The sequence below is a fragment of the Glycine soja genome, chromosome 19, assembly GCF_004193775.1.
Source record: "Glycine soja cultivar W05 chromosome 19, ASM419377v2, whole genome shotgun sequence".
Classification (NCBI taxonomy): domain Eukaryota; kingdom Viridiplantae; phylum Streptophyta; class Magnoliopsida; order Fabales; family Fabaceae; genus Glycine; species Glycine soja.
The window spans coordinates 29,223,861-29,247,887 of NC_041020.1; the positions used below are offsets into that span (position 1 = coordinate 29,223,861).

A 24,027-nucleotide genomic window follows, 5' to 3' on the forward strand; every position below is an offset into this window, starting at 1 on the left:
GTTACAACAACCCAAGTAGATGTACCCTCTACTTGTACCACAAAGGATGTACCCTCCAATGTGTTAAGACAGAATTCTCAGGCGGTTAGTCCTTTGAATCTTTGTAAGGGGAAACAAAAGATATCTCAGGCGGTTAGTCCTTTGAAATCTTTTGTTTAAGGGAAAGGGAAGAATCAAAAGAAATCTCAGACTGTATCGGTTTGAATTCTTTGAAAAGGGAGAAGGGAGACACAAAAGAATTCAGGCGGTTAGTCCTTCGTTCTTTTGGAAAAGGGAGAAGAGAGACACAAAAAGAATTCAGGATTCAAAAGAAAGCAAGCTTCATGATGATGAATCAAGTTGATTCAAGTAGTTTTGATGATGGCAAAGATGATGACAAAAAGCTCAAGAGAATGATTTCAAGATTGAGTCAACAAGTTCAAGATCAAGAGTAATTTCAAGTTTCATGAAAAGAAATCAAGAAGATTCAAGATTCAAGATTTCAAGATTGGTAATCAATTACCAGTGTATCTGAACGTTGAAATTCAAATTCAATTGTGAAGAGTCACATCTTTTCATAAAATGCTTTGTGTAATCGATTACATGGTTTTGGTAATCGATTAACAGTGACAAGTTTTGAATAAAAATCAAGAGATGTAACTCTTCCAATGGTTTTCCGGTTTTTCTCAAGGTTATAACTCTTCCAATGGTTTTTCTTGACCAGACATGAAGAGTCTATAAAAGCAAGACCTTGACCTGTACTTGATATAACTTTTCATATATTCTTTTACAACCTTTGAATATCTTTGAACATCTTTTTGAACTTCTTCTTCTTCTTCTTCCTTTGCCAAAAGCCTTCTGAGTTTTCTGGTTTTCAAACTTTGTTCTTTCACAGAAAATAAAAGTGTGCTATATTTTTTTTCACTCTCTTCTCCCTTTGCCAAAAAGAATTCGACAAGGACTAACCGCCTGAATTCTTTTTGTGTCTCTCTTCTCCCTTTTCCAAAAGAACGAAAGACTAACCGCCTGAATTCTTTTGTGTCTCCCTTCTCCCTTTTCAAAGAATTCAAACCGATACAGTCTGAGAATTCTTTTGATTCTTCCCTTTCCCTTAAGCAAAAGATTTCAAAGGACTAACCGCCTGAGATATCTTTTGTTTCCCTTTCACAAAGTTTCAAAGGAATAACCGCCTAAGAACTTTGTCTTAACACATTGGAGGGTACATCCTTTGTGGTACAAGTAGAGGATACATCTACTTGGGTTGTTGTAACTGAGAACAAGAGAGGGTACATCTCTTGTGGATCAGTTCAAGTGGAGGGTACATCCACTTGGTTGTTCAAAGAGAACAAGGGAGGGTACATCCCTTGTGGATCTTTGCTTGTAAAGGTTTTTACAAGGTTGAAAAGAAATCTCAAGGATCGCAGGTCGCTTGGGGACTGGATGTAGCCACGGGTTGTTACCGAACCAGTATAAAATTCTTGTGTTTGTCTTCTTCTTCCCTACACTCTTTAATTTCCGCTGTGCACTTTAATTATCGCTTTTACTTTTGGTTAAGTTTATATTTCTGTTCTTTACTTTCTTAACTTAGCAGTAAAAGCCTAATTGAATCTAGTAGCATTAAGAAGGATAATTTTTTTTTAATTAGTAAAGGTTCACTAATAATTAATTCAACCCCCCCTTCTTAATTATTCTGAGGCCACTTGATCCAACAAATTCTATTGAAAATTCATTAGAAATTATGTCGCCGTAGCAGCACCGTTAACCAAGCTCTTGTGTAAGGACAAATTTTCATGGAGCCATACAGCTCAAGAAGCTTTTCAACAGTTAAAAACCATGATGACTCAGGCCCGTGTCCGCGCCACTCTAGAATTTAACATTCTATTCACCATTGAAACAGATGCCTCCAACACCACTATAGGAGCAGTTCTATTACAAAACTCCCACCCCATAGCCTTCTTCAGCAAACAATTGTGTCCTAGGTTACAACAAGCTTCTACTTACGTCCATGAGCTTCATGCAATTACAAATACAGTACGCAAGTGGCGCCATTACCTTCTGGGCCATTCTTTCATCATCCTGACTCATCACCAGAGTTTGAAGGACTTAATGTCCCAAGTCATTCAAACACTGGAACAACAAGTTTACCTTTCCAAGCTGCTCGGGTTTGATTATACCATTCAATATAAATTCGGTTCTTCCAATGTGGTCACGGACGCATTAGCAAGGATACCGAAAACACCGGCCCTGCAAATATTGCTATCCATTCCCAATCCTCTTTTTATGGAACAACTTCGTCAAGCGTCTCAGGCGAATCCCACCTATCAAGAAATTTTCCACTAGATTCAGTTGAATCCTAAAGCTCACCCCGGTTTCACTATTAATCAGGGCCTCCTTTTCTTTAATGATAAGATTTGGCTCCCTTCCGGCCATGATTTCACTAACTAAATCATGGACGGATTTCATGAAACCCCTCTTGTAGGTCATATGGGTGTTTCCATAACACTTCGTCGCATTCAACACCATTTCTTTTGGCCTCGCATGTGTAAGGATATTCTTCGTTATGTGGTCTAGTGCGTTATCTGCCAACAGGTGAAATATGAAACTCGAAAACTGGCAGGATTGTTGCAACCTTTGCCCATTCCTTCAGCTCTTTGGGTAGATTTATCCATGGACTTCATCACCAGATTACCAGTTTCCTAATGTTTCACAGCAATCATGGTCGTTGTTGATAGATATTCGAAGGGTACCCATCTCGGTCCTCTTCCCCAACATTTCATAGCTCACAAAGTTGTAGTGTTGTTCTTGGACACCATTTGCAAGCTCCACAACTTCCCACACAGCTTGGTTTCCGATCGCGACCCCATTTTCATTAGTACATGTTGGAGAGAATTGTTCCGCCTGAGTGGCACTAACCTTCATCTGAGTACAACATACCACCCATAGACCGACAACTAGACTGAGGTCCTTAATAGAGTCCTCGAATAGTATTTGTGCTCATTCATTCATGACCAGCCTCAACACTGGTTTAAGTTTTTATCCATGGCAGAGTGGTCTTATAATACCTCTGTACACGTCGGCATGGGTTTTTCTCCGTTTGAAGTTATATATGTCAAACCACCATCTTCCCTTCCATTATACCTTCCATGCTCTTCGATAGTGGATGCAGTTGACTCAATAATCACTTCGCAGGCCGCCATACACTCCGTCCTCCAAAGGTGACTACAGAAATATCAAGCCTCGATGAAAACTTAGGCTGATGCTCACCACCGGGACCTGAACTTCACTGTTAGTGACTAGGTTTATGTTAAATTCCATCCGTACAAGCAGGCATCAATTCAACCCAATTACTTAAATTTGTCCAAGAGATACTATGGGTGTTTCCTCGTACAAGCCCGTATAGGTTTTATCGCATATCGCTTGCAACTACCCCTACATTCTAAAATACACCTTGTTTTTCATATTTCTCTCCTAAAACCTCTTCATAGGCCCATTCACACAGACACCTCCACACTCCCTTCTTCCAGTACCGATAATCACCCTATTATCCAACCACTACAACTCTTGGATTGGAAGATGGACCATATCATCAATCCACCCACCCAATAGGTATTGGTGCAGTGGGACGACCTAGCACCGGAGGACACTTCATAGGAGCCATGGCACACAACTAAAGATGTTTATAACCTTGAGGACAAGGTTAGTTTTCCACAGAGGGGTATTGAGAGCAATAATAGCACACCAGACAGCACACCCGAAGGCTTAGCATATACTAGACCAACCAGCAACCATAACAAACCAACATACTTGAAGGATTATGTGTGAAAGGGCCCCAGCCTTGGTGCTCAATTTTGTTAGGAGACAACTTTAGTGCTCATCCAATTCTGTTATAACAGAATTGATACACTAATTAATATATGATATTGTAAACAAATACTATAAATAGGAATGCAGTGAATGAAATGAACACGGAACAATTCAGAATTACTTAGCTTATTTTCCATAGTTTCCTTCTTTATTCCTCTTTCCTCCTACCAAGTAGTCTATTGCTACCAAAATAACTTCACGTATCTTGATTAACTCTTATCTGCTAAAAGAGTTATATGTTTCAGCCTTGCAAGACTTGCTAGAATCTTATTTGTAGGTGAAATATTAATTAAATGAAGTAATATGAATAAGGAATATGTGTAGTTTTTTATTGGGTTACCTATGTGATGCTTGGAGTGCATACTACAACTCTAAGACTTCCTCTATTTCACAAATTAAACTTTGGAATTTGAATGAAATGGAAGATGTGTATTAGGTACTATTAGGTTGCACCCACCACGTCTTTTCTACTATAATGTTAGTTTTTTTGCTAGTGTTATTTGTAAATAGAATAGGAAATGTTCTTAGTAGAGAATTGCAAATGTGTAGATACCTGAGCAAATTGGTGACCCTAGTTTCTAACTACTCACTAGTGTCCTTGACCTTGGATTGTGCCAAGGCTTTTCTTAATGAGGTTTTTTTGACAATATGCTAATAATCTAATAATCTGTGGCATGATTTCACGAGGACCAAGTCCCCTAAAAGTTGTTAAGTCGAGGTATAAAAATGATTTTATATCTCTAATGTGCCCCTTACATATGAACTCTTTCAACATAAAGCATGGCAATGCACTATGCACAGACAAGTTTTACCTTTTACAACATTTAACTTCTTTATGAAGACTAGAGTGGAAAGATCACACTTCTAACCACTTGGTAATAGGTGTTCTAACACCATGTCAAAGTTCAACTCTCCTAAAACCTTAGCTTTTTTCTATAGGGATACAAGAATAATAGGTTTTACATTTCTCTAACATTACATGACTAAATGTGAAGCTTTCTTTTTAAGTTGCCAACAGTTGAGAAATGTAAAACCTTGTACCATTCATGTTGTGTGGAACCTTGTATCTACCCCTTATGGAAAATGCACTTGATTGGTTATTACCTGATAATATAGTTTTTAGATACAGGAATTGTATCTTTCCAAAAGTTACCAATCTTGCACCTTTCCTTATTAAGCCTTCCTTTTTTCTTTTTTTTATTATAAAATATTAATTTTTGAGACTATCAATATAAATAATAGTTTACTTATTGATTTCATCACCAATACTGGTGAATATATTTCATATCTCCCTCCGCAACAGGAAATTGAAATGCCTTCTCTCTCACCTACAGTGACAGAGGTTCCTGCTTTTTTGAATCTTATGAGATTGTTGTATAGTTGATCATGATTTCTCCTAAATTATTCCCAATGATATGCAGGGTGACATTGCAAGATGGTTGAAGAAAGAAGATGACAAAATCTCTCCTAATGATGTGCTCTGGGAAGTTGAAACTGTATGTGAAGGGTTACTTGGGTATAATTCTATTTTTCTAGGTATTTGTCTGTATTTTGTATTCATCATAATGGAAACAAATGCTTCATTGTTATGTTTGAGAATTCCTCTGTCTATCTTGCTTACTCTAGGATATTTTTCATACTTGGCTGATTGAATTGATGATAGTATAACCTTTTTTTACCATCTGATGCAGCTTCTGGTGCTAAAGAAGTTTTGGCATCCTCCAAGGCCAAGGTTGCAACAGATGCAACATTGGATTATATCAACATTCCAGTCTCTTAGATGCGGAAGGTAACTTATTGAAGAAGTCTTGAAATTTTATGTTTCTAAAATTTTATTAGATGACACTTTTGTTTCAAGCAAAAATCAAAGATCATTTTTTGGACCATGTCACACATGATGTTCCCAATTTCATGTGAACAAAAATTTTATATGATTTTTGGTACGTTTGTTGATGATTGTTGGCACATTTTATTTTCTCCTTCTGTGTGTCAATTTAATGTAATGTTTTGATCTTAATATATCTTGTGTAAGCATGTGCTATGTTTTTTAAACCAAACTATACATATTTTTATAGGTCACAACTTCACGGCTATTATTATTGAAACAAACTATCCCTCATTACTATTTAACATTAGATACATGTGTTGAAAAACTCATGAGGTAAGTCTCTATTATCAAATTTCAATAGGTTTACTTGTCATACATATTATTTCTGATAATATGAACTCCTTATCTATAGCTTGAAGTTGACAATAAAATCTTTGTAAAACGCAACTTCAATTTTCACATTTTAGTTGCTTGGGAATTCTTTTTACCATGTGTGTGAATTGGCTGGTAAATGACTATATGCATAGCTTTTTAACTTGGAAACTTTTTTTACATGGTAGAAGTCCATGATGTAGAGCAATAGTTGACTTTATATGTCCTCCCAAATTTTTGGCCTTGATAACCATAGGAGCATGTACTTGGCAGATACTTACTCCGGCGACAGTTATGAGAAGTACTTCCATGACTCACAAACAAAAAAACTGATAAAACCATCTTTCATCATCTCTAGAAGTTCAATTCATCTTGATGTAGACTTTTCTTACCAGCTCAAAGTCAATTCAGGAGTTTCTATGGTTGCCAATAACCCATTTGATTCTTCTTTCATGTCTACAAGGAATCATGATGCTTATCAGTCAAACTCAGGATCAAATTCCAAATCAGCAACATCATCAACACCAAAGAAATATCACAAATATCTCAAACCCTAAAAGTGTTGCTTTATGAATGCAAATGCACTTTCAGAAGAAAATGAAGCAAAAGGATCATCTATGAGAAATAATCGCTAGTAGATGGTCTCAATTCAAGGAGAGCCTTCTCAAAGAATTGCAGCCTATATGGTTGAGGGACTTGCAACTCATTTAGTCACTATTAACGGGTGGTCTCAATTTTGGGAGAATCTTTTCATCTAGTATTGGTAGTGTAGTGTTTGCTTGCTTATTTAGTTTGTCGAATAATCCTGATGTTTAGTTTGTATTAACAAATGAACCCTTTCATTTTTATTGAGATATTGAGAATGTTCTTGTCAACTTAAACACAATTTAGATATTGAGATATTAATTAGTTGTAAATATCTGTAGATATTTATGATTTGGTCTGGACTGTCTAGGTTTATTTTTAATAATTGTTTGTGATGGTTTGCTTGCATTTGTTCTATATTAAACTATGGGTTGGGTTGACTATAAAAAGGAATATTTTAAAAAAATCAAATCTACATTGGTTCCCAAAAATCGTCATAGAACATGTAATTCTAACATTGATTTTCTTAAAAATTGTCATAGAAAGAGGGACTTTTTATGACAATTTTTTGAAAAAACGTCATAGAATATGAATTTTCTACGATGATTTTTAAGAAAATCATCATAAAAACATATGTAAATAAGACTTTTAATGTAAAAATACAGTGAATTTCACATTGATTTTTAAAAACCGTCATAGAAATGCATGTTCTATGACGATTTAAAAATCATCATGCAAAGCGATGAATTTTCTACGATGGTGGTCTTTATGACGATTAAAAACCATCATTGAATCCATAATTGAAAACCAAATTTTCCCGTTTTGCATCTACATTCAATAATCATGTTGAAGTTCAAGGTTATTTCGACTAGCAATTTACATACACTCGACAACACCTTAATATGTTTCTAAAGTGATTAATATTATGTCACAAAACCAATCCACTTTGCAAGACTAGCTATTGTGAATGATATACTTGATTCAACAAATAATTCTATCATTTGGCAACATTGTCGTTTTTTCCTATTCCAAACAATCAAAGGAAAAAAAAACAAATAATTGCACTTGTTTAGAATTTTAATGAAAATTATTTTTATTAAATGTTGCTGGACACTTTATGTATTATTTGACACTTAATAAGATAAAGAAAATATTAAAGAAAAACATATTATGATATGTTACATAATATGATAATAAAAAAGATATAAAGAGAAATGAAGAGTAGTGTTCATATATAATTAGTTTTTAGAATTTTTGCAAGGTAAATAAAATGCTTTCAGTACTAATTTACGACAATCTCTAGCTATAAACCAGCTGGACCCCTGCACGTGGAAACATCAAAGTCAATATAGATATGCCTCAGTAACCGACCATTGCTTGGAGTAGATTTCATCTTAATTTCTCGATCATGCTTGACACACGTTACCATCTATTTGTCTATATTTGAGTTAAAATGGTCAAAAACAGCGGAGATAATTGCACTCAGGTGGACCATGCAGACTTCTGTATATTTGAACCAATCAATTGCTCCAGCAGTGGAAAAAGAAGAAAAAAATGGTAGAGGCTATTTTCAACGAATTGAGAGATAGCAAGCAACTTGTTACTATAACTTTATTACGAGGAGTAGCACTAAAGTAGAACATCTTTTTAGCTTCTTTAGTTTTTGATGTTCAAATATGGGATAAAAGAAGTTTTTCGTTATGTGAACTAATAAATTAAGTAATTGTTTTCAAATTAGAATAAATCATACAATTTTATGTCCTAAAAAAGTACTAATTTTTGGAAGTGATATAAGAAAAAACATAAGAATTAAAAATTAACAAAGGAGTGTTTTGAAAAGAAAAAAAGTTTAGAAAATTTAAAAATCATCAATAAAAGAAATACAAATATCTTCTACAGCATTTATCTTTTAAAATTATAGTGATTCATGGGGAGTGATTTGTTTTTCAATTTGAGTCTTTGTTTTAATGTATCTATTCCATCGCAAGATCATTTTTTGATTCTCATGATGTTAATTATCAATCAATTCCATGGTTTGTCTTTAAAGCCGAATGGGTTAATTCACTTCACAAACGCTGAAACTATGGTTTCTAAGATGGCCTCGTTGAAAAATAGTAAGACCTAGACGATGTATGTGTATGTTTATGCGCCAAATCGATCGATAGGGACTAATGAGAGCATAGTAAAATTAAATTAGACACTTTGAGAGGCGTTGCTTTCACTAGCTACTTGAATATTACTCCCTCTGTTTTTGACCTGTAAGATTTTAGTATATGAATTAAAAAATGTAATTAATATCTTAAATTTTATAAAAGTTGTTATGTAATTTTTCAATATATACAATCCTTATTTTTAGGGTGAAGGCCAGCATGAACCACTTACACAAGTGATTTATTGTGGATCACATGGTTGTCAAACTCACGTTTTAAATCGTATAATCGTGTGATTTTACGATTCCACTAAGCCTCGGCAAGTTCAATCGGAAGCATAATCGAAAATGGAGTAGACTCGTCCAAGTTAGCCCAGACTCGGGCGAGTTTAGGTAGACTTGTGAGTCTGATACGAGTCTAAGGGTTTACGAAAATCCAAAACGGCGTCGTGCTGCAATTGCTTATTTGATATACTAGAGCTTCATTTTCTTTGTCTGCCTAGTTTGAGTTTTGCAAAGTGCAAACTGCAGCTGCTTATTTGGTTCGTGCTTCTTGGCTTCTTGCTGCGTTGCGGTCGGTGCTGGAGTGCAACGATGGGGTGCGACGGTGAAGGGAGGTTTTTGGTGTCGGAGTGCGACTGTGCAAGTGTGTGACACGGTGGGTGAAGTCACTGAAGTGTTTTTCAATTTTTTCCCCCTTTTTGATTTTTCAATATAGTGACCCAATTTTTTTAATTTAACCTTTTTTTATTTTGTGTTGGATTTGTAGTAATGCTCTTTTAGCTCAAAATTTTAGGAAAAAAAGTACATTCCCGCCACAGTTGAGGATACCATACCTGGGTGCTATTGTTGACTATTGGCAGGTTCATCTTCAGGGCTGCAAGTTTTTGTATTAGACCTTACTCCATCTGCAGTCAAAACTCATAAGTAAGCTTTGTTTCTTTTGTATAGAGACTAAACATTTCTACACAGAGGTGCTTTATAATTATTTTCAAACTAATGCAGTAATGCTGCACCCTTTATAATTGGCAAGACCCATTTAAGAACTTCAGAGTGAAGTGCTAGGTTGTGGATGCATTAATAAAGTAGTATAGGTAGAAGGAACAAGTATTCACATAGCTTAATCCTACTCGGTAGCTAGAGAACTAGGAATTCATAGTTTAGTTTCTTACAGTTAAATGAAATCCTAAAGTCTTGGTACAATAACAACATCTAATCCTTTTCCTACAAGATGGAGTCAGTGACATAAATCAAGCAATGCCATAGAGTTTTATTATGAATCATGTTCATAGACAAACCCTTTACCTCCAAATCCTTCTTAATAGTTTCAAGGTTTTGCCTAATCAATCTCCTTCTACATCTAAGCTACTCTCCTAATACCAATCTTCTATCTCTGCACCCATGTAAATCACTTATAGGTAAGATTCTACCGTGTTAAAGCCTTAGTAGTTTCTAATACATAACAAATAAAATGTTTTTAACATGGCATCAAGGGAATCTCTATCTCCTGCAAGAAAAATCATAAAAGAACAGTTACTATAAGCAAAGATAAATCATCTAAAACATTTTTCGTGTAATATTTTTGCTGTAACAATGTAATTCAGCAAATTGAAGAAAAACATGTAATTATGGTTAGTTAGTTTCAAACTCAAAATATTAGTTTACAATATATCGTATTGTTGGTTCAAAGATCATTTTTAAGGGTAAATCCATATAACAGACACACACAACTATGTCCTTAAAGTTTTATGATCATGAAGTTCAAGAAAGTTCTTTCTAACAAAAAGTATGACAGCCATAGGTGTACTACTTTGCATTTACTATAGATGTATAATTCAACAAACATTTGTTAAAAATTGATGCACTACTGCTCAAAATTTACCAATCATTAGAAAGAAGCCTTGAGTCTAATTTGTGCAAAGAAGGCATAGCTTTTAACATCAAAGGCGTAGCTTTTATGATGAGTATATTTTTGGGATCTGCCATTGCCTAATTCTCAAAGCTTTGTAGGCAGGCTGTAGGAATACTTCCTAACTATAGAGGAGATTAATAAGAAATTTAAGTGGAAAATAACAAAAATGATAATTGGTTAGTGTATTCTTGCATATTGCAATTTAAGAAGAAAAAAATTGGTGCTACAACATTGCCATAGTTTTATATGAGAAGAAATTGGCTGAAATTTTATAATCCTTATATTAGTGGCATCACTCCACTGTTCTAATAATATTATTTATATATATTTTCACTTATATATGTATGGCTGAATTGTTGTAATCTTTAAAGAGTATGTAGAACATCTTTTTTACATAATAATAAATTATTTTTAAGCAAAAATTACTTTTCAAAATGAAGATATTCTCCATGTTGAATTATTGTTAAAGTTTATTATTTTCATTTATTTTAGGGTTGAAATATTTACTTATGATTTTATATAAAGGAATATTAATATATTTTTTTATTTGAGTAAACTCTTACCAGTTTATGATTCAATTCTACGTCGAGTTTACAAAGCCTCCACGATTCTACGTAGAATCACGAGTCTAATAACCTTGGTGAACCATATTTGTATACTTTGTATCAAAGTTTTATTATTTCTCCTTCTTCCTCCTCTTTTTTTGACTGGTGACCATTGTGTATTGTTTTCTGAAGTGCACCATAAAAGCACTTGTTGGCGACCACGACCCTCTCTCTTTCCTTCTTCACATCAAGTCAATAATGTTTTTCTTCTTCACATCAAGTTCAATGTAAAGGCCACTATTAATGATCCATAATGGAACATCTATATCAATGTGGTCCACCAAAGCAATGACCTAGTTTTAATATTGTTTAATTACTTTCTCTCTTATTTATACTTGTGTTTTTATTTTTTTAATACCACAATAATGTTTATGAATATAATAAAAAATATATTTAATATTGGTATTGTAAAGTGACAATTTAAATGGGATAATGTTCTTTTATTTTTTGAAAACAAAAACATTAAACAAAATGAGATGGGGATATATTTTTTTCTTTTTTATGTTTCAAAAGAATAAACAATGGAACAAAGCAAGAAAAATAAAATAGTTAGACTATGCCCAAGGCATTTGTTATAAGCTTGGTCTTCACTCTACTAGGGCGAGAGTCCATAATGGTAAGCTGAGAGTTCTCCATAGCCCCTTTCTTTGCTAACTAGTCTACAACTTGATTACTCTCTCTCAAAGTGTACTAAAATGTCAACTGTAAATCATTGTTCATAAAATGTAAAATTCTCTCAACAAATGAAAAGTAGACATGTGTAGCTTAACTATTAGATGATGTTCAATTATACATTTATATAAATCAATTTATTTGAATTCAGTTACACATTTTGATAATTCAGTTTATTTAAATTATAGCTACATGTAATTATCTAAAAGCAAGTTGTTAGGCTTATCATAAGGTCCATTCACAATGTTGTTACATGCACCTACTACCGTATAAATGTACTACCTTGGTCCATCAATATACTCATTTTCCAAAGGAGGGGACCCATCATTAGAGCCATGGCTAGGAGACTCCAAGAAGATTGGGCCAGAGATGTAGGAGAAGGCCATAGGATTCTCATGAGCAGTAGGGTAGATTTTGAGCCCTTGGGCTAAGTATGAACCCACTTATCTTTATACAAATTAGATTATGGTTTCATTATTTTTGGGCCTTGTTTTTAGGGCTCCATAGTGGTCTAGAGGAGACTACTTCTTCCCCTTCCTCTAGTGGAAGTGAAGATGAAGCAAGGGATGAAGAGTCTAGTGAGGAAGTCTACCGCATGAAGAAGGTGACCTCCTAATGGTTAGAAGGCTCCTTGGAGGCCAATCTTGTGATCTATCCCAATCTCAAAGAGAGAACATCTTTCATACAAGATGCAAAATTTTACATAAAACTTGTTCTCTCATTGTGGATAGTGGATCTTGTTGTAATTGTTGTAGCACAAGATTAGCTTCCAAGTTGAACCTCACTATCATTCCCCACCCAAAACCTTATAAACTTCAATGGCTCAATGAGCAAGGGGAAATGATAGTTAACCAACAAGTGAAGGTACCTTTCTCAATTAGGACATATAAGGATGAAGTTAATTGTGATATATTTCCCATGGAGGTAGGGCATATTCTCTTAGGAAGGCCATGTCAATTTGATAGGAAGATCATTTACAATAGCCTAACTAATGAGATTACCCTCACCCATCTTGGCACTAAATTTGTGTTGCATCCTCAAATACCTTCACAGGTAGCTAAGGATCAACTTACAATGAAGGACAAGAAGGATGAGGAAAAGTTAGAAAAACAAAAGAAAAAAAGGATAGTAAGGCCTTAGCTCCAAAGGTCAAGGAAAAGGAAAAAAAGGGAAGGTGTTCCTCTATGAAAGTTGTAAAGAAGGAAAGTCATTTTGCAACAAAAGGAGATATTAAGAGAACTTTTATTCTCAAGCAATCTTTCTACCTTCTCCTCTCAAGGGAGACTTCCCTTAGCACTGCCACAATTCCCCAACTTGAGACCAATCCCCCAAAGGTCCAATAACTCTTATAGGAATTTAGTGATGTATTTCCCAAAGAGATACCCCCTGGGTTACCTCCTCTTAGAGGAATACAACACCAAATAGGCTTAGTCCCAGGAACAAGCCTTCCTAATAGGCCAGCTTATAGCACTAATCCTCAAGAGACCAAGGAGATTGAATCCCAGGTTAAGGAATTGTTGGAGAAGGGCTGGGTCCAAGAGAGCCTAAGTCCCAGTGTAACATCCCATTTTTCGTAAATAAATTAAAAAGATTTTTTTTAGTTAAAAAAGATATAGTTTTAGAAAAATGTTGAGATTTTTTTTATAATAAAATAAATAAGGAGAAAAAATGTAATTAATTAAAATAATGGTTTGAAGGAAAAAAAAAGATATTTGATTTATTTATTTGATAGGAAATAAAATAGAGTTCCTTTTAATAAAATAATAAAAATAAATAAATAGAGTAAATGATAAATTGTGAGTACCCTAGCTATATATAGAGACATGTTAGGTCAGTTTTCAGACTGACGATAGCTTCTACGCCTCCTCTTCCTCTCAATTTTGTTTTCTCTTTTCCCCTCCCAAAACCCTCTCTTTTTCCCGATACCACCAAACTTGTCTCGGAAAAACAACGATCTCGGACTCATTCACCATTGAATCGTCGTGATATTTCAGCACCAAGTTCCTAACTCAATTCTGAGCATTGTCAATGTTGGGAATTACGAAAACATGTCGGAGCTAAGATAAATACCATTTGTATCATAGCTTTTTCTTTTCCTATAGAAACCCAAAACTATCTCGGTAAAACTACGATCCCGGACTCGATAACTGTTGGATTGTCGTGAAATTTTGATATGTGGTTTGCAATTCAATTCCGCACATCTTCACCGTTGGGATTAGCAGAATAATTTTTGTGGAGGGAGAAATACTCATCGCACAGTGGAATTGAGGCTTCAATCCCTTCTCCTTCTCTCTAATGTTTGGGAACCCTATCAGAGCAATTAGAGGAAAAGCTCGAGGGATCTTAGGAAACCATTAGAGATGCCGCTATCGCTGTCACAATACACATATGAGCCTGCTTAGAGGTAAGGGATGAGTTTATCGCATAGTTCATAGGTAAAGTATATATGATTCATGAGGTGTGATAACATGCTACTTTGGGATTATACCATTGTGATTGAGACCGAATATATGTGATAAATTGAGTATGTATTGACTCGTAATATATATGTGCATTGAGATGTTGTTAATGTTAAGATCTTTTAAGGGCGACGAGTTAATGTGCGACGAGTATTGTGATGGGAACCACTATGGGGACCCGACAAGTTTAATCACAAGCGCGACGAGATAAAAACTATTTTGAGAACAATTGAGGAGTCGTGTGTTTTGTATAATTCATAGATAGAGTCTGTATGCTAAAATGTTTTTTTGGGTTGGACCTGAATCAAGAGGGAGAGGCCCTAAAGGACTCTTCGGAGTGTAGGCCTTGGGGGTAAATACACCCGGTTTGACTGCTCCTTTAAGCTTATGCCGATCCCACATGGTTGGAGCAATCTCGCAAAACAGCGGGACCCTGACTGGTCTCCCTATGATTTTACCTAGTGAGAGTGACCTGATTTACTAGTGTGTGGTTTGTCTTGTCATGTACTCCTAGACGCCCGACGAGGTTTTTCACTAACATGGTACCACATTACATATAGGATTGAGTCTTAGTGTATCTATTGCATAACGCTTGTGTATTGATCGATATTGATTGATTTAGTGATATTGTGTTTTGATCCTTGAATACATGAATGATGTGAATGAATGAGATGTGTTGTGTTGTGATGTGATGTTACACGACAAAGTGATGGAATGACGTGAGCTATGTTTAAGTAAGTTATATTTTCGTTTATATGATATGTATATCTACATGTTGTCTTCTTTCTCTCTATTAGCTAGGAATGTGATAGCTCACTCTCCGTGTGCTATTTGTGTTTGGATCCTGTGATGATCTTGAACCTTGTGTTGGTGGGAGCAGATGATTAGGTGGATGACTATGAAGAACCTCATGCTAGAGGACATGGGAACACAATGCTCTGATAGGATGTGACATTGGGGTATAGGTTTCTATATTAATTGCATGAAGTCTTGGATGACCTTGTTTTGAGCCGAGATGATTTATTATTTATTTGGACAAGTTTTATTGTGATGTTAAAAAAGTGAATATGAGCCTTTTACCCTTTTTGAAAGGCTTGTATTTAAATTTGCTTTAAAATTTTTTTAATAAATTTTGATTTTTTATTTCTTTTATTATTAGTACATATATGTGAGGGGTAGAGGGCATCACACCTTGTGTTGTGCCTTTGTTGTTGGTACCCAAGAAGGATGGTAAGTGGAGAACGTGTACAGATTGTAGGGCCATCAACAACAGTTCATAGAGTCGTGTGTTTTGTACAGTTCATAAATAGAGTCTGTGTGCTAAAATGTTTTCTGGGTTGGACCTGAATTAGGAGGGAGAGGCCCTGACGGACTCTTCGGAGTGTAGGCCTTGGGGGTCACCCGATTTGAGTGCTCCTTTAAGCCTATGTTGATCCCATATGATTGGATCATTCTCGCAAAATACTGTGACCATGACTGGTCTCCCTATGATATTACCTAGTGAGAGTGACTTGACTTACTAGTGTGTGGTTTGTCTTGTCATGTACTCCTAGGCGCCCGACAAGGTTTTTCACTGACATGGTACCACATTGCATAAAGGCTTGAGTCTTAGCATAACTGTTGCAAATGCTTGCTAATTGTTTATTATGGAATTGATGTGTTATTATGTCTTGATCGGAGTGTGTGATTCCCGTGTATTGTGATTGATGATTGAAAGGTGTGATTGATGATTGAAAAGTGAAATTTGAATGACAAAGTGGTGAATTAATGTGAGCTATACTAAGTAAATTGTATTTGGCTACTATATGTTGTCTTGTTTCTCTTCATTAGTTAGGAATCTGATAACTCACTCCCTGTGTGTTATTTGTGTTTGGATCTTGTGATGATCTTGAACTTTGTGTTTGGGGGAGCAGATGACTAGGTGAATTGTTGAAGGAACCTTGTGCTGAAGGACGTCCGGACACAATGCTCTTATAGGATGTGACATTGGGGCATAAGTTTATATTAATTGCATGATGTTAGTGTATTTCATTTTACCTCACTGATTTAACAAAACATTTTGTAAATCTTGACGACCTTGTTTCGAGCCGAATATATTTTTAATAAGTTTTATTTGGTAATTGAAGTGAATGTGAACCTTTTACCCATGTGATTTTGTTTACCAATATATTTTTATATATTTTATTCATTTATATATATGTCGGGGTAGAGGGTGTCACATTTAGTGGTATCAGAGGCAGGTTGAACCTTTCGGCCAGTGTGTTATGTGCTTACCCTATTCTGGTATGCACTCTGTGTGGTTACTTATAAGTACTTTTGTTTAGCATGCTTAAATTATTATTTTGTATTTTCTTATGTACGATCAAATGAGACTTACTAATAATGCTTGCATGTGTCTTGCATCCTTAATGTTTGCAATACCATAAATCCACTGTTGAGTCATGAGTTATGAGACTGACCATCTCTATAATTTGTGAAGTGCGGTTCGACATTATGGAAAGCCATTAGGTGATGTAAGAAGCCTTGATAATGATGGATAATGCCTTAATGAGCCCTTATCTTCCTTCATGTATGTTATTAATAAACTTATTTCTATCTTGATGTGTGGATTAGTGTTGTGGAAACCTTTGAACCATATATATGTCTTGGATGAGTGTGTCTTTCTTGATGTGTAAATGCATGACTACTTAACTCCCTTTATTTTGTGTGTAGTCGTGAATGTAGTGGTTGAAGTTTGTGATTCCTTAATACATCCTTATTAACTATTTAATTTTTACTTCTTATATGTATGTTGTATACTTATTATAAGAACCTTATAATTCTGGATATGCTTGTAGTATGGTGTTTTGCCTTAATTGCATAGATAGTATGGTTGTTCGTGATTTCTTGTTCTTAGCAATGCTGATATTCTATAGTTCGAGGACTCGTATCGAGATATATTTCATAAAGAATACTCTTTTGACCGTACCTTCTGATTCTAGTGCAAACTATTCTTTGTGATGCGTGCTTAAGTCAAGTAATTTGACTTCACTTGCAAGCTTGAGTATAATTCATTATTTGTGTTAAGAGCCTACATCAAACAATTGGATTATTTATGTTTCTGTCACAATCAAGCGATAGTTGATGCCTCCATATGTGCGTACACTGTGATTATGCTTTTGTTTCTAGAATTCATTTGGAATGTCTGTTGTTGATTCTAAATGAGTGATCTCTCTTGATTTAAAAGTTACCGTCTCCTAATCATTTAAGTGTTTATTTTGTTATGGGTTGCTCATCTTCCAATCATGTCTAGTTAAACTGCTTGATAATCTATCTTGTTGTTACTTCTACTACGAATAAAGAGAGACTTCGCCCTTGACAATCACGTTAAGATGTTTTGAGAGGAAATACTTGAGTAGGCATGATCTTTGTTACCTGTAGATGAAAATCAAACTTAATACAACGTGTACCTGTGTTCCTTGAGGATATGCTTAGTTACCACCTAAGTGAGAGATTGAGAATCTTGTAGGTGTAGTACCTCTAGAAACCTGTAACCGTAGTTCATGAGAAATGTCAGGTGAAGAGTTGTGTAAGAATATAGAGTAGTTGGAAAAGTTATGAAGAATAGTTAAGAGGTTTAATGTGGAACCTTAAGAAGAGTGTAAAGTAGTTAGTAAGGCATTAATTGTTAAGCATAGAAGGATTCAAGAGTGAGTGTTCTTGCGTAAGGTAGGTGACCTAAAAGATTATTGATGATAGTTGTATGATTAACGAGATAAATATTAGTTCTTTTTACCTTATTATGGAAAAAATTATAGATGCTTCAAGAAATACCTTAGTACTTATTGTGACCTCTATGTGTACCTGGTCATGTCATAATCTGATTGATGCCCATGCGTGTTCGTGGAATGCATGACAGGATCTCCCACCCTGAGTTAGCTCTTGTTGTGGTTTCGATGATTAGTGTTTAGTATGTTTCCAGTTAAGTTGAATTATGGTGTGTATCATAAGGTTGTTATAGACCCTTAAGAATCATGTTTCGTGCTAAGAGTTTTGTTATGCATTTTAGTTAGATGAAGATGACCCTTAGAGTATGCTACGTCTAGGTGAAAGATAACTACAAATCCTTCTTGGGTAAAAGTTGTTTTGAGATGAGAGGAAACCTAAGATTAAGAGGAAATTCCCTTAACTAGTAGTTGAACCAAAAAGTTATTTTAGGATTCCTTGAATTAACCTTAATTCTTGTTAGAGAGTACTCAAGTAAGTTAAAGTTTTCGGGTGAGATCCTTGTAAGGAGTAAGCCATAAGTTCATAGAGAAGTCAACCACTGTAAACCGTTGAGTGCTATCTTAGCCGTGTAGGTCGTTATTGGAGTAGTAAAATATTTGAAATAATTTTTAAGTTTAGAGGAGTGCTTGTATGAGGACAAGTAGCAGCCTAAGTTTCCTCGACAACTCAATATTCATGAAAGGATTTATCGTACGTATGACCTAAAGTTTGTAGCCACGGTTTTCGCTTCCACACTTTAGAGGCATTACTGTTAGTTTGATACGTTGTGAGAACCTTAAGAGTTAAATCCGAGGTAGAAGAGATGGATAGAATTCTTAACAATCTTGTTGTAAGTTTAGTTTCAACCGTTAGAACTAGCTTAGTAGTTGGAGCTTGAGTAGGAAACCCTTGATATGACCAGTGTCCTAGTTATAGAGTTAGACATCGTAAACTACAGTCGAAACCTCAACTTCAAGTGCAAAGTTATAGAGTGGCATGAGTATAAATGTGTCAAGATTGCCCTAAGTTGAATAAGTTTACAGAAGTGAGAAGTGGTTTGTTTTGCTTATTCAATTAGCACCCAGTAAGTATTAGATAGCAAACCTTAGAGTGGAACCATTTATGAGCTAAGTATAGCAAAGTGAGAAAGATCGTGTTGAAGGAAGAGGCTTAGACCCGAGGTTAGGCAAATCATGTATTCTCGATAGCCATTCGTGGACTAGGATTGATAGAACGTGAGAGTCTCAAAACTCATTTTTTTCCTTGAACTATCCAATGTTCGAAAAAGAGTCAACCATGTGGTCAGTCGCGTTATCTTGTGTATGTTTGTTTGTTTTAAATTGTCATCAATGTCTCCCATGATATTATCCTACTCCAAATAGTATGTCACTCACATTCTATTGTTGTTGAGATGTCACTCTCGTGAGAAGACTTACTTATGAAATACTATCATTGAGTAGACAAGGATTGTCAGATTTGGTTGCTAAGTGCTGAGGAGTCTTATGAGTGAAGTCACGGAAAAGAGTTTCAATGGGGCACACAACTTGATTTTGAAAACCATATGCATAATATCTTTTTCTCGATATTTCGGCAAAGTTTTGGGGACGAAACTTCTTTTAAGAGGGGTGGAATTATAACATCCCATTTCTCGTAAATAAAATTTTAGAGAATAATGATGTTTTATAATTAAATAAATAAAGAAAAATAGTTATAATAAAATAATAGTTTAAGAGGAAAAAAAGTATTTTATTTATTCATTTGATAGATGATAAAATAGAGTTCCTTTTTATAAAATAATAAAAATAAATAAATAAAGTAAATAATAAGTTGAGTATCCTAGGTATAAATAGCGATGTTAGGTCAGTTTTCAGACTAACGATGCCTCCTCTTTTTCTCATTTTCGTTTTTCTTTCTTCTCCTCCCAAAGCCCTTTCTTTTTCCCACAACCTACCAAACCTGTCTTAGAAAAACTACAATTTTGGATCATCGTGAAATTTGAGCACCACGTTCGCAACCCAATTCCTAGCATTCTCACCGTTGGGAATTGCAAAAACATGTCAGGACTAATAGAAATACCCTTCGCACCGTAGCTTTCTCTTTTCCCGCAGAAACCCAAAATGGTCTAAGTAAAACTACGATCCCGGTTTCGTTAATCGTTGGATTTTTATGAAATTTTGATACGTAGTTTTCAATTCAATTCCTCACAATTTCACCATTGGGATTTGTGAGATAATATTCATGAAGAGAGACAGAGGAATCGCACGAAAACAATAAAAACGAAGGCTTCAATCCATTTTCATCTCTCTGACGTTTGGGAATTCTATCGGAGCAGTCGGAGGAAAAACTGGAGGAATCTCAGGGAACCGCTAGAGATACCGCTATCGCTGTCAGAAGACACGTAGGTCTGATTTCCTTATCACAATTGAGGAATACGTAGGAGCAAGGGAAACACCCTTGTCGACCACAAAAAGATAAAAAAAAATATAAAAGGCATAAAAATGTAAAAGAGAAAATAAAACAAATTGAAGTCATATTTGCACACTTGATTAAAGGCTGTCGTCCCTTGTGACGGACGCGTGGGGTGTTAATACCTTCCCCGTGCGTAAATACAACTCCCGAACCTTTCACACTTAAAAGTTCGTAGACCACACCTGTTCGGTTTTTCTGACGTTTTCCTCGAATAAAAGTTGGTGGTGACTCCATGCATTTTCCTTTCTTGGAAGACGCACCCGTGATTCTCGCGTCGCCCTCCCGCCGAAGGTTAGGTTGCGACACTTGGCATATCTTGGAATCTGCTTGATGACATCTAGCAGAGGTATGTTCACCTCTACTTTCCTGAAGGTCTCCAAGATCTCCTTTTCCGCTTCTTCCATTTTTTTGTTTGGAATTGCTCTAGGTGGGAATGGAAGAGGGATAGGGGGCTGCAGTAAGTCAGAATTACTAGAAGAAAGTCCACCTGCATGAAAATTTTTGTTAGGAAGCTTTCTCTTTTTGTGTAACTATCTCATCCTCTTTTTCAGGTGTAGAATGAAGCTTGACAGGTTCAGGTGCAGGTGCTGCTACTGGTGGAGGCACTTGAATTTGGTTGCCAGACCTCAAGGTGATGGCACTCACATTTTTCAAATTTTGCACAGTTTATGAAGACAATTTTTTAGAATTTTGGGACTGAGCTTGGTTCAACTAAGTAGCCATCTGCCCCATCTGATTTTTCAGACTCTAAATGGAGGTTCTTGTCTCTTGCTGAAATTGCATATTCTGGATGGTCATTTGCTTCACTAACTCTTCTAAGGAAGGTTGAGGAGGAACCTCAGTTGCTTGTTGTCTTTGTTGTGACTGCTACTGTTGTTGCTGCTGTACTGGAGGAGGAACATATGGCTTGCTTGGACTAGCAGCATTCTGGAAAAGAGGGACAGGTTGTTGTTGTTGTAAAGGACTTGCCCATCTCAGATTTGGATGATTCCTCCAACCTGGATAGTATCTGTTACTTGAAAGATCATAATTATTCTACTGTTGTTGGTTTTGCTGCTGAGGAGGCCTATTATAAATGTTTGCAACATAAGCTTCAGGTTGCTCATTGACTCCAGATTGCTGCAAAGAAGGATAAATATCTGTATGGTGATCTGCTGAAGAACATAGACCACAGACTCTTGCAGTAGGTGCAGATGCAGATTTCTGATTCATGGCAAGCTGAGTTACTATGTTGACCAAGGCATCAAGTTTTCCCTCAAGCTTTTTATTTTCAGTAGATGAAGATGAATCGATGGTCACCTCATGGACTCCTCTAAGGACAATAGCATCATTTCTTGCACTGAATTGTTGGGAGTTGGAAGCCATCTTCTCAATCAAATTCCTAGCCTCAGCAGGGGTCATATCACCAAGAGCTCCACCACTGGCAGCATCAATCATACTCCTCTCTATGTTGCTAAGTCCCTCATAGAAATATTGAAGAAGGAGTTGCTCAGAAATCTGGTGGTGAGGACAGCTTGCACACAATTTCTTGAATCTTTCCCAGTACTCATACAAGCTCTCTCCACTAAGTTGCCTGATGCCTGAAATGTCTTTTCTGATGGCAGTGATCCTAGATGCAGGGAAGAATTTCTCCAAGAACACCCTCTTAAGGTCATCCCAACTGAAAATGGACCTGGGAGCAAGGTAGTATAGCCAATCTTTTGCCACTCCCTCCAGAGAATGAGGAAAAGCCTTTAGAAAGATATGATCTTCTTGGACATTAGGGGGCTTCATGGTGGAACAAACAATATGGAACTCCTTAAGATGCTTATGAGGATCTTCACCTGCAAGACCATGAAATTTGGGCAGCAAATTTATTAGTCCAGTCTTGAGAACATATGGAACACCCTCATCAGGATATTGAATGCACAAGCTTTCATAAGTGAAATCAGGTGCAGCCATCTCCCTAAGAGTCCTCTCACGAGGTGGAGGTTGAGCCATGTTCTCAGTATGAAAATTAGTAATTGAATGCTCAAAATCAGAATATTCAGAATCACCAGCAACAGAATACTCAGAATGCTCAAAATGCACAAAATGACCAGGATGCATACTATGCCTAACTAATCTATGAAAGGTTCTATCTATTTCAGGATCAAAGGGTTGTAAATCACCTGGATTGCCCCTAGTCATGCACTATATGCAGCAAATAATGTGTTTCTCAACAAGCACCTAAACAGGGTGTAAAACTACAGCTATACTCAAATAATGTCCAAATGAGCTGAAGTTTTGTGATCAACACCCTAAAATCATGAAAAGATAGCACAAAAAATTTCAAACAAAAATTCAAAGACTAACTATGGAAACTACCTAAGCAAAGTTTAGAAAAATAGGACAGTAATACTTGAAAAATAAAAATAAAAAAACTTAGTAAACAGCTGATTTATCGAGTTTGGGAGACCCCAACTAGCTTTAGCAAGTTGCCATAGTATGAGAAATTTTTTTCTACCCCAAATGCATATATAATAATAGTCATTCTGATACCCGGAGCAAAAGTTATGGCTATTTTAAGTTTTGCTAAAAACAAGTTCCCAAAATTTTTGTCTCTCTCAAATACTGCCACACCAAGTGCTCCTGGTATTTTTCACACAAAATATGGATCAAAAGAAACTACCACACAAAAAATCAGCCAAAAATAATAACTGTAACTATCAAAACAAAAATCGCTAATTAAATTGCAAAATCAGTCGCTAATTCCCAGACGCTAATCACTGTTCACAGCAAAACACCAACTGAATCAGTCGCTAAACAGTCGCTAAAAATAGTCGCTAAACAGGGGACGTGACCAAAATGCAAAACAGAACGCTGCACAAAACAAAACAACTAAACACTATTATGAACCTTTAGCCCACTGCTCCCCGGCAACGACGCCAAATTTGATCGAGGTCGTACCCGAATCAAATAAACATTAAAAATGCAGTATCTAGGAAGTGATCCTAGGTCGTCTCCCAACGAGCAATGATCAACCAAACTTTCATAACAGATAGTAATAAGACAATAACGAATTGGGGGGTTATTTGTTTTTGTAATTTAAACAAGGAGCAAATTTTAATTAGAAAATAACATAATTGAAACATGTTTCCCCTTGATTCACAAGCAAGTCTCTTATCCTAGGTTACGAGAATTTATCCTTTATCAGTTCAACCACTTAATCCAACCCTAAATTAAATTACTAAGCAAAATTTAACATGAGGTCGTGATTGAGGCCGTACCCGAATCAAATAAACATTAAAAATGCAGTAACTAGGAAGTGATCCTAGGTCATTTCCCAACGAGCAATGATACACCAAATGTTCATAACAGATAGTAGGAAATAGTAACAAATTGGAGGGGGGGTTGTTTGCTTTTGT

At 35.8% G+C, this 24,027-nt stretch overlaps 1 non-coding gene across 1 annotated transcript; it reads left to right on the plus strand.

The window, feature by feature from the left end:
* The first annotated feature begins 22,136 nt into the window (after window positions 1-22,136).
* Window positions 22,137-22,243, plus strand: LOC114401051. Its single transcript, XR_003664167.1, has one exon. It is a non-coding gene; the product is annotated as a small nucleolar RNA R71 (small nucleolar RNA).
* The last annotated feature ends 1,784 nt before the right edge of the window (window positions 22,244-24,027 follow it).